This window comes from Callithrix jacchus, chromosome 2 (genome assembly GCF_049354715.1).
Source record: "Callithrix jacchus isolate 240 chromosome 2, calJac240_pri, whole genome shotgun sequence".
Lineage (NCBI taxonomy): Eukaryota > Metazoa > Chordata > Mammalia > Primates > Cebidae > Callithrix > Callithrix jacchus.
The window spans coordinates 130671234-130683392 of NC_133503.1; the positions used below are offsets into that span (position 1 = coordinate 130671234).

The 12159-nt window shown below is 44.7% G+C and overlaps 2 pseudogenes; both read left to right on the forward strand.

The window, feature by feature from the left end:
* The first annotated feature begins 300 nt into the window (after window positions 1-300).
* LOC100390102 (actin, cytoplasmic 1-like) lies at window positions 301-1702 on the forward strand (annotated as a pseudogene).
* Window positions 1703-3108: 1406 nt separating this feature from the next.
* LOC100390458 (translationally-controlled tumor protein-like) lies at window positions 3109-3829 on the forward strand (annotated as a pseudogene).
* The last annotated feature ends 8330 nt before the right edge of the window (window positions 3830-12159 follow it).

Here is a 12159-nt window from a genome sequence, read left to right on the forward strand (position 1 = left end):
TCAAGACCAGCCTGACCAACATCGTGAAGCCCAGTTTCTACTAAATACAAAAGATTAGCCAGGCGTGGTGCCACATACCTATAATCCCAGCTACTTGGGAGGCTGAGGCAGGAGAATCACTTGAACCTGGAAGGCTGAGGTTGCAGTGAGCTGAGATTGCACCTGTGTACTCCAGCCTGGGCAAGAGTGAAACTCCATCTCAAAAAAAAAAAAAAAGAAGCCGAGACTATGTCCGCCCCTCGAGCACAGATCCTCACCCTCTCCACTCCACCGTCCATCCTCACCTGCCGCCAGCTCACCATGGATGATGATATTGACGTGCTCATCATCCACAACAGCTCTGGCATGTGCAAGGTGAGCTTTATAGGCGATGATGCCCCCTGAGCCGTCTTCTCCTCCATCGTGGGGAACTCGAGGCACCAGGGCATGATCGTAGGCATGGGTCAGAGAAGGACTCCTATGTGGGAGAGGAGGCCCAGAACAAGGGAGGCATCCTAACCCTGAAGTACCCCATCGAGCACAGCATCATCACCAACTGGGACAACATGGATAAGATCTGGCACCACACGTTCTACAATGAGCTGACCAAGGCCACCCAGAACCCCAAGGCCACTGTGAGAAGATGACCCAGATCATGTTGAGATCTTCAACACCCCCAGACATATATGTGTCCATCCAGGCCGTGCTGTCCCTGTATGCCTCTGGCCATACCACTGACATTGTGATGGACTCCAGCGACAAGGTTACTGACACTGTGCCCATCTACAAGGGGTATGCCCTCCCCCACGCCATCCTGCATCTAGATCTGGCTGGCTGAGACTTAACTGACTACCTCATGAAGATCCTCACCAAGTGTGGCTACAGCATCACCACCACAGCCAAGCAGAAAATGGTGCATGACATCAAGAGGAAGCTGTACCATGTCACCCTGGACTTTGATCAGGAGATGGCCATAGCAGCCTCCAGCTCCTCCCTGGAGAAGAGCTATGAGCTGCCTGTTGGCCAGGTCATCATTGGCAACAAGCGGTTCCACTGCCCCAAGGTGCTCTTCCAGCCTTCCTTCCTGGGCATGGAATCCTGTGGCTTCCATGAAATTACCATTAACTCCATCATGAAATGTGACGTGGACATCCACAAAGACCTGTACTCCAACACAGTGCTGTTTGGTGGCACCACCATGTACCCTGGCATCACTGACAGGATACAAAAGGAGATGACCGCCCTGGCACCCAGCATGATGAAGATCAAGATCATTGCTCCTGGGCCGGGCACGGTGGCTCACACCTGTAATCCCAGCACTTTGGGAGGCTGAGGTGGGAAGATCACAAGGTCAGGAGTTCAAGACCAGCCTGGCCAACATGGTGAAACCCCCATTTCTACTAAAAATACAAAAAAATTAGCCAGGCCTGGTGGCAGACACCTGTAGTCCCAGCTATTCTGGACACTGAGGCAGGAGAATCTCTTGAACCTGGGAGGCGGAGGTTGCAGTGAGCTGAGATTGCGCCATTGTACTCCAGCCTGGGCAGCAGGGCAAGACTCCATCTCAAAAAAAAAAAAAGGGATCATTGCTCCTCTCCAGCGAAAATACTCCAGGTGGATGGGTGGCCCCATCCTGGCCTCTCTGTCCACCTTCCAGCAGATGCAGATCAGCAAACAGGAGTATGAGTCTAGCCCCTCCATCGTCCATGGCAAATGCTTCTAGGCCGACTATTGCTTGGTTGCATTACACCCTTTCAAAACCTGACTTGGGCAGAAAACAAGATGAGATTGGTATGGTTTTATTTGTTATTTCTGTTTTGGACTTTTTGAGGGGGTGCTTAACTCAGGATTTAAAAACTGGAATGGTGAAGGTGACAGCAGTTAGTTGGAGTGAGCATTCCCCAAAGTTCTACAATGTGGCAGAGGACTTTGATTGTACATTGGTCTTTTTTTTTTAAATAGTCATTCTAAATATCATGAAATGTAATGTTATAGGAAGTCTCTTGCCCTCTTAAAAGCCACCCCACTTCTCTCTAGGGAGAATGGCCCAGTCCTCTTCCAAGTCCACACAAGGGAGGTGATAGCTGTAAATTATGCAATGCAAAATTTTTTAAATCTTCGCCGTAATACTTTTTAATTTTGTTCTATTTTGGATGATCAGCCTTCATGGCTCCCTGTTTTTTGTCCCCCAACTTGAGTTGTATGAAGGCTTTTGGTCTCCCTGGGAGTAGGGGGAGGCAGCCAGGGCTTACCTGTACACTGACTTGAGACCAGCTGAATAAAAGTGCACACCTTAAAAAAGAAGCAAGAGCCTGTAATCCCAGCACTTTGGGAGGCCAAGGCGGGTGGATCACGAGGTCAGAAGATCGAGACCATCCTGGCCAACATGGTGAAACCGCCATCTCTACAAAAATACAAAAAATTAGCCGGGTGTGGTGGTGCATGCCTGTAATTCTAGCTAGTCAGGAGGCTGAGGCAGGAGAACCACTTGAACCTGGGAGGCGGAGATTGCAGTGAGCTGAGATCATGCCACTGCACTCCAGCCTGGCGACAGAGTGAGACTCCATCTCAAAAAAAAAAAAAAAAAAAAGAAAGAAAAGAAAGGATGCTGTCAACATCATTTTTCATTTAGAGAAAGGCAAAGTAGAAAGCAATAAGATGCCACTACATACACATCAGAATGTTTAAAATTTAAAAAAAAGCTAACTAACAATAACAAATGCTGTCAAGGATTTGAAACAAGAGTACTGACTTTCATTGCTAATGGGAATGCAAAAATGATAAAGTAAAATTTAAAAAAAAGCTAACTAACAATAACAAATGCTGTCAAGGATTTGAAACAAGGGTACTGACTTTCATTGCTAATGGGAATGCAAAAATGATAAAGCCACGTTGGAAGACAGTTTCCCAGCTTTTAATGTTCAACATAGACTTACCATATGATCTAGTAGTCCTTCTCCTAGGTTTTCAAACCCACCTGACTTGAAAACATGTCGGATAGAAACCTGTATGTGGCTTTTCCGCCCGCTCCCCGCTCCCACCTGGTGCCTCTCCGGCTGCACAACGCTCTATCCGAGCTTCGGGCTCCTGCTAAGCTAGCGCCGCCGCCCTCTTCCGTCAGCCGTCATCATGATTATCTACCGGGATGGATCTCATCAGCCACGATGAGATTTTCTCTGACATCTACAAGATCCGGGAGATCGCGGTCGGGCTGTGCCTGGAGGTGGAGGGGAAGATGGTCAGTAGGACAGAAGGTAACATTGATGACTCGCTCATTGGTGGAAATGCCTCCTCTGAAGGCCCCGAGGGCTAAGGTACCGAAAGCACAGTAATCACTGGTGTCGATATTGTCATGAATCATCACCTGCAGGAAACGAGTTTCACCAAAGAAGCCTACAAGAAGTACATCAAAGATTACATGAAATCAATCAAAGGCAAACTTGAAGAACAGAGACCAGAAAGAGTAAAACCTTTTATGACAGGGGCTGCAGAACAAATCAAGCACATCCTTGCTAATTTCAAAAACTACCAGTTCTTTATTGGTGAAAACATGAATTTAGATGGCATGGTTGCTCTATTGGACTACCGTGAAGATGGTGTGACCCCCATATATGATTTTCTTTAAGGATGGTTTAGAAATGGAAAAATGTCAACAAATTTGGCAATTACTTTGGATCTATCACCTGTCATCATAACAGGCTTCTGCTTGTCATCCACACACCAGGACTTAAGACAAATGGGACTGATGTCATCTCGAGATCTTCATTTATTTTGACCGTGATTTATTTGGAGCGGAGGCATTGTTTTTAAGAAAAACATGTCATGTAGGTTCTCTAAAAATAAAATGCATTTAAACTAAAAAATAAAAAAAGGAAACCTGTATGTGAATGCTTATAACAACTTTATTCATAATTACCAAAAACCAGAAGCAACCAGATGTCCTTCAATAAGTGAATGGGTAAACAAACTGTTCAGCAAGAAAAAATGGGAAGTACTATTTATCCACACTATAGCATGGATGAATCTTTTTTTTTCTTTGAGATGGAGTTTCACTCTTTCACTCAGGCAGGAGTGAAGTGGCAAGATCTTGTCTCACTGCAACCTCCCCCTCCCAGATTCAAGCGATTCTCCTGCCTCAGCCTCCTAAGTAGCTAGGATTACAGGCGACTGCCACCACGCCCAGCCACATGGATGAATCTTAAGTGGATTTTGCTAAGAGGGAATAAAACAGACTAGAAATGCTATATATTGAATAATTCCATTCACAAGACATTCTAGAAATGGCAAAACTATAAGGATGGAAAATGGATCAGTGGTTCTAGGCACTAGGGAAAAGAAAGAAGACATTAACTATAGAAAGCACAGGCTGTTCTTTAGGGTGATTAAACTAACCCGTATGGTACTGCAGGGATGGATATAGCACTCTATGCATTTACCAAAACCCATAGAACTTATAGCAAAAAGGATATATGAGGCCGAGTGCAGTGGCTCACGCCTGTAATCCCAGCACTTTGGGAGGCCGAGGCTGGAGGATCACGAGGTCAGGAGTTTGAGACCATCCTGGCCAACAAGGTAAAACCCTGTCTCTACTTAAAAAAAAAAAAAAAAAAAAAAAAAAAAAAGGATGTTTGAAAACTTAATGCATGAAAATTTCAAAAACGAAATCAACCAGGAGGTAAAGGATACAAGGGATATGATTAGACTGTGCCTATGCTGAATGATTTACTTGCAAAATGTAGGGTATGGAAAGGGGGAAGGAATAAAAGTAAATTCACAGCAGGGAATCTGGCAGCCATTGCCTCAAACAAGTGATTGAAGTTAACATCACCAGTAAAGGGACAAATAATTTTTCTGTCCCTCCTATGTGATACACTGAGAAGAACATGTCACTCGTATAGTATTCATAGCCAAAATGTGTAATACAAATCTAAGCATGAGAAAACATCAGAAGAAAACAAAATTGAAGGACATTCTAGAAAATAACTGAACTATTCGAAAAAGTCAAGATCATGGCCAGGCGTGACGGCTCATGCCTGTAATCCCAGCACTGTGGGAGGCCAAGACGGGTAGATCACCTGAGGTCAGGAGTTTGAGACCAGCCTGACCAACATGGTGAAACTCTATCTCTACTAAAAATACAAAAAATAGCCGGGCATGGTGGCAATGCCTGTAATCCCAGCTACTCGGGAGGCTGAGTCAGGAGAATCGCTTGAACCCAGGAGGCGGAGGTGGAGGTTGTTGCAGTGAGCCAAAATCATGCCACTGCACTCCAGCCTGGCAACAGAGTGAGACTTCGTCTAAAAAAATAAAAAACAAGATCATGAAAGCAAAGAAAGACTGGGGAACCGTTTAAAGGAGACTAAGGAGACTGAAAACGAAATATATGCAATCCTGGACTGGACCATGACTGGAAAAAAATGATCTATAAAAAGCATTATTGAGACAATTAAATTTGAATACAAACTACAGATTGAAACCCAGGCATCAGTACTTTTTAAAGCTCCTAGTAGATTTCCACGTGCAGCCAAATTTGAAAACCAGTAGAGTTCTTCCATAGAGTTCCTCCCGTGGTCTTCATTTAGTCCTCACTGCTGGCCCAGTTAAACCAGGCAGTTTCTGACTCCTGCATAGTGTCTCAGAGTCTTTAGGAAGCTCTGAAGACAGAGAGATTATAAAGATGACATGCTATAAACCTAATATTGGCATGCTTTTACAGTAATTAATAAATGATTATGAAACTGCATTAAAAGAATTGCAGAGGGCTTGAATGATGTAAATAATTAATCTTCCTTCCTAATTACACTGATGTTCCTTAGTCATCAATTCTGCCTTGTTTCTTAATTTCTAAAGACAAGCTTCGATTGCTAAAGTAAAAAGGCCAGCCTGTGCAACACAGTGAAACCCCATCTCTACTAAAAATACAAAAATTAGCCCAGTGTAGTGGTGGGCGCCTGTAATCCCAGCTACTCAGCAGACTGAGGCAGGAGAATCGCTTGAACCTAGGAGCCGGAGGTTGCAGTGAGCCAAGATGGTGCCACTGCTCTCCAGCCTGGGCAACAGAGGAAGACTCCATCTCAAAAAAAAAAAACAACAAAAAACAAGCAAACAAAAAACAAAAGTAAAAGGGCACACAATGAAATCAACACAAGAGTAAGGTTAAGAACGAAAGTAACTTGTCTCTAGGTGTCAGATTTCAGTTCTCTTGACTGTCAGTACTAGGAGCCATTCGGTCTTTTCCATTGTTGTTTTGTTTTGCTTTGAGATAGGATCTCACTCTGTTATCAGGCTAGAGTGCAGTGGTGTGAACTTGGCTCACTGCAACCTCCGCCTCCTGTGCTCCCACCTCAGCCTCCCAAGTAGCTTGGACCACAGATGCATGCTATCATGCCTGGCTAATTTTTGTATCTTTTGTAGAGACAGGGGTCTTACCATGTTGCCCAGCCTGGTCTTTTCTTTCTTATTTCCTCTGGGCCCAGAACACCATATTGGGCCTTTTCACCTCCTCATAGTTTTTCACTATTTACATGTGCTGAAATTGCCAAGAAATAAAAAGCAATAGCACTGCCCCCACATTCATTCCCCAGCTAGGGCCCCACCTCTCCTCACTTTCCAGCCAAACGGCTGGGCACTTTCCATTTCCTCACTCCTACTTGCTCTTCAAACCATTAGAATCGGCCTTCTTGCCCAGAACTTTACCAAGTTCCCCAAAGATTTTCTTGCTAATCAACCCAAAGGACAATGTTCCATCTTTATTAACTGGTCCTCAGCCGTGTTTTACTGGCTGTTCCAGACATGCAGACCCAGAACAAGCTTCGAAGTCAGACAGCCTAAATTCAAATTCTGGCTTGGCCACTCGCTAGCCCAGCATGTAGTATCAGAGCCTCAGTTTCCTCAAGTGTTGCACAGGAATTGTAACAATATGCACCCTGGAACAGGTTGCTGTAGTGCTGAACATCACATCTGACATTTGGTAAGCACTCAATGAATTATTGCTTTCTAATAAAAATTTCTGTTGTCAGTAGGGCAGAGTGGTTCATCACTGTAATTCCAGCCTTTTAAGAGTCCAAGGCAGGAGGATACCTCAAGCCCAGGAGTTTGAGACCATCCTGGGCAACAGCAAGACCTTTTCTCTACAAAAAAAAAAAAAAGTTTTTTTAATTAGCTGGGTGTGGCAGCACATGCCTGTAGTTCCAGTTGGGAGGCTGAGGTGGGAGGACTGCTTGAGCCCGGGAGGTCATGGCTGCAGTGATCTGCGATCATGCTGCTGCACTCCAGTCTGGGCAACAGAGTGAGACCCTGTCTCAAAACTGATCTATCCATCAATTGATGGACACTTGTATCGTTTCCACTTTTTGGCTGTTATGAATGATGTTTTGCTATGAACACTGATGTACAAGTTTTTGTGTGGACATGTATTTTTACCACTCTTGTTTAGCCCAGCAACTGTAGCCAATTACCTTATCTCAGTTCTACTTGGGAGCAAAATTACTAGACCATGCAGTACCTGTGTCTGACATATAGAAGAACTGTCAAATAGTTCCCAAAGTCCGGATACCAATTTACAATCCCACCACTAATGTAAGCGAGTTCCAATTTTTTCATATTCTTGTCAACACTTATTATTATCTTTTTAAATGTTAGCCATTCCAGTGTGTGTAAAGTGGTATGTCATTCTGGTTTTTTGTGTGTGTGGTTTTGTTTTGTTTTGTTTTTTGTTTTTTCTTTTTGGAGACAAAGTCTTGCTCTGTTGCTCAGGATGGAGTACAGTGGCACAATCTCAGCTCACCGCAACCTCTGCCTCCCGAGTTCGAGTGATTCTTCTGTCTTAGCCACCCAGGTAGCTGGGATTACATGCACACACCACCACAGCCAGCTACTTTTTGCATTTTTAGTAGAGACAGGGTTTGACCATGTTGGCCAGGCTAGTCTCAAACTCCTGACTTCGGGTGATCCACCTCTCAGCCTCCCAAAGTGCTGGGATTACAGGCATGAGTCACTGTGCCTGGTCCTCATTCTGGTTTTGATTAGTATTTCCCTCATGAATAGTGATGTTTATTGTCTTTGCATATACTTAGCAGACATTTTTCTACCTTCTTTGGAGAAATCTCTATTCAAATACCTTGCCCATTTGTTTTTTTTCATCTTCTTGCCAGTTAGAGCTCATTCTAGGGTATATGCTGTCAACTAGCTGTCACGACCTTTCTTATCACAAAGAAAAACCTGGGTAAGATCTTTGTTTTCTGTACCTCATCCTCCATTCCTTGAATTCTCTACTTGCAGAATTTTACCTACTCTGTAGCTGGTATGTCTTATCTTTCTCTTCCCATTCTTTTTTTTTTCGAGATGGAGTCTCACTCTGTCACCCAGGCTAGAGTGCAGTGGCAGGATCTAGGCTCACTGCAGCCTCCCCCTCCCGGGTTCAAGCAATTCTCATGCCTCAGCCTCCCGAGTAGCAGGGATTACAGGCATGAGCCACCACGCCCAGCTAATTTTTGTATTTTTAGTAGAGATGGGGTCTTGCCATGTTGACTAGGCTGGTCTCAGATTCCTGACCTCAGGTGATCCACCCACCTCAGCCCCCCAAAATGCTGGGATTATAAACATGAGCCACCGCACCCAGCCTCCCTTCCCATTTTTATGCTTCCTAAAACAGCTTCAGTGAAAGAATGCTGGTTTTCTGCTGAGGAGTTTATTAAGGGCATCCGCTTTCTGATGTAAGGGCTTTTTTTGTTGTTGTTTTTGTTTCGGAGACAGGGTCTGGCTCTATTGCCTAGGCTGGAGTACAGTGGCATGATCTCAGCTCACTGCAACCTCCACCTCCCGGGTTCAAGTGATTTTCATGTCTCAGCCTTCCAAATAGCTGGGATTACAGATGTGTGCTACCACGCCCAGCTAATAATTTTGTGTATTTTTAGTAGAGCGGGGTTTCGCTGTATTCAATAGGCTGATCTCAAACCCCTGGCCTCAAGTGATCTGCTTGGGTTGGCCTCCCAAAGTGCTAGGATTACAGGCATGAGCCACGGTGCCCAGCCTCGATGTAAGGTTTTATATTCATTTTCTAGCAGGTCTATGGCTTGATGCAATAAGCAAGAATGTGTTCCAAATTCTCTGTTTTCCAGCCCTTGCCAAGCTATTAACTCAGCACTAGGTTTGGATTAGAAATCGCCTATATAGTTTTCAACTATTGTTAACAAAGATTCCTTTTGTGAGACATTCATCATCTGTTTTTTAATTTCTCAGTCTGGGCACCTGCAGCTATTTCAGCTGCACAATGCCATTACTCAAAACTTGAATTTCATTTTCTTTGTGAACAAGAGCATTTGCTATGTCTTTTGGAAATTTCTGACAATGTTTGATTAGATCACTGAATTCACTTCAGTCTTTTGCTTCCTGTTGTAAGCATTCAAGACTCTCTTTTTTTGTTTTGTTTTGTTTTTTGAGACGGAGTTTCCCTCTTGTTACCCAGGCTGGAGTGCAATGGCGCAATCTCGGCTCACTGCAACCTCCGCCTCCTGGGTTTAAGCAATTCTCCTGCCTCAGCCTCCTGAGTAGCTGGAACTACATGCGTGTGCCACCATGCCCAGCTAATTTTTGTATTTTTAGTAGAGACAGGGTTTCACCATGTTGACCAGGATGGTCTCGATCTCTTGATCCACCCGCCTTGGCCTCCCAAAGTGCTAGGATTATAAGCGTGAGCTATCGCGCTCGGCCTCAAGCCTCTCTCTTTTTAAAATAGTTGAGGCCAGGTGTGGTGACTCATGCCTGTAATCTCAGCACTTTGGGAAGCTGAGACAGGCAGATTGCCTGAGTTCAGGAATTTGAGACCAGCCTGGGCAACGAGGCAAAACCCTGTCTCTACCAAAAAAATACAAAAATTAGCCAGGCATGGTGACATGTGCCTGTAGTCCCAGCTACGCAGGAGGCTGAGGTGAGAGGATCACCTGAGCCGGGGAAGTCAAGGCCTCAGTGAATCATGATTGTGCCACTACACTCCAGCCTGGGTGACTGGACTGAGACCCTGTCTCAAAAAAAAAAAAAAAATTATCTAGGTGTAGTGGTACACACCTGTAGTCCCAGCTACTTGGGAGGCTAAGGCAGGAGGATCACTTGAGCCCAAGGGGTTCAAAGTCAAAGTGAACTGTGATGGCATCACTGCATTCCATCTTAGGTGACAGAACTCGAACCTCTCAAAAAAAAATTTAGACTGGGGGCAGTGACTCACGCCTCTAATTCCAGCACTTTGGGAGGCTGAGATGGGTGGATCACTTGAAGTCAGCAGTTTGAGACCAGCCTCACCAACATGGTAAAAGCCCGTCTCTATTAAAAATACAAAAATTAGCCAGGTATGGTGGCATGTGCCTGTAGTCCCAGCTACTTGGGAGTCTGAGGCATGAGAATCACCTGAACCTGGGAGGCAAAGGTCATGCCACTGCACTCTGGCCTGGGCAACAGAGCAAGACTCTGTTGTTTGTTGTTGTTTTTTTTTAATTTAATTGGCAAAGATCATATATACTCAAGGCATACAACATGATGATTTGATATATGTATGTAGATTTTATGATTATCACAATCAAATGAACACACTCGTCGCCACCCTTGCTGTTTAGTAGATCCCTAGAACTTGTTCATCTTTCTTTATTTAGACATGGGCATCTAAGCCAAGCTCAGAAATCATTCATCCTGCCTGGGCATGGTGGCTCACGCCTGTAATCCCAGAACTTTGGGAGACCAAGGTGGGCAGATCATGAGGTCAGGAGATCAAGACCATCCTGGCCAACATGGTGAAACCCCATCTCTACTAAAAATACAAAAATTAGCCAGGCATGGTGGCACGTGCCTGTAATGCTACCTACTCTCGAAGCTGAGGCAGGGGAATCGCTTGAACCTGGGAGGCGGAGGTTACAGTGAGCTGAGATCGCGCCACTGCACTCCAGCCTGGAAGACAGAGCAAGACTCCATCTCAAAAAAAAAAAAAAAAAAAAATAGAAGTTGTTCATTTTATAGCTGAAAGTTTATATCCTGTAATCATCATCTCTTCATTTCTCCTACTCCTTAGCCTTCAGCAACCATCATTCTACTCTCTGCTTCTATGAGTTTGAATTTTTAGATTCTACATGTAAGTGAAATCATGTGTTATGCGTCTTTCTGGGTCTGGCTTACTTCACTTAGCATAATGTCCTTTGCTTTCATCAATATTGTTGCATATTGCAAGATTTTCTTCTTTTTCGTGGCTTGAATAGGATCCCATTGTATATATATGTATACCAAAATTTTCTTTTCTTTTTTTTTTCATTTTTCTTATTTTTAAAGACAGGGTTTCACCATGTTGGTCAGGCCGGTCTTGAACTCTGGACCTCAGGTGATCCACCCGCCTTGGCCTCCAAAGTGCTTGGATTACAGGTGTTAGCCACCACACTTGGTCCCAGAATTTTCTTTATTCATTCAACCATCCATGGACACTTAGGTTGTTTCCATATCTTGGCTATTGTGAATCATGCTGCAATTCACATGGGAATGCAGGTATCTCTTTGAGATACTGACTCCATTTCCTTTGGATACATACCCAGATGTGGGATTACTGGATTGTATGGTAGTTCTATTTTTAATTTTTTTTTCCAATTGACCTCTGAACTTTTTATTGGCCTCCTGCTCCCCAAAGGATACACTGCTACTGCTGGCTCAATGTCTCAGCACTTTGGTGTCTTTGGTCTCAGACACCTCTAAGCTGTCCACTATCCTGCAGGTGGTGGTCTTCTGGGAGGTTTGCATGGAGTTGCTGCTGTCCAGGGCGTCACCAGGATTGAAGTCCTCCCTGTCCTCCAGCAGGTTACGGTAGGTCACTATCTCAGCTTAAAGCTTGATCTTGATGTTCAGCAGGACCTTGTACTCCTGGACCTGGCACTGCCCCTATGCCCAGGTCTGTGCCAGCTCTGACTCCAGTTACAGCAGAACCCTGTTGAGCTGCTCCATCTGCCTGGCATAGCGGGTATCCACCTCTCTTAGGCTGTTCTCCAACCTGGCTTTCAGATTTCTCACTGATTTCAGGTTAATCTCCAAGGCCTGGATGGTACGACTCAGCTCCACAAGCATCATCTCAGCAGCTCTGATTTCAGCGGACCGCTCGTTGCTCTCATCAGTCTGCTGGGACCAGTACTTGTCCAGCTCCTCTCGGTTCTTCCG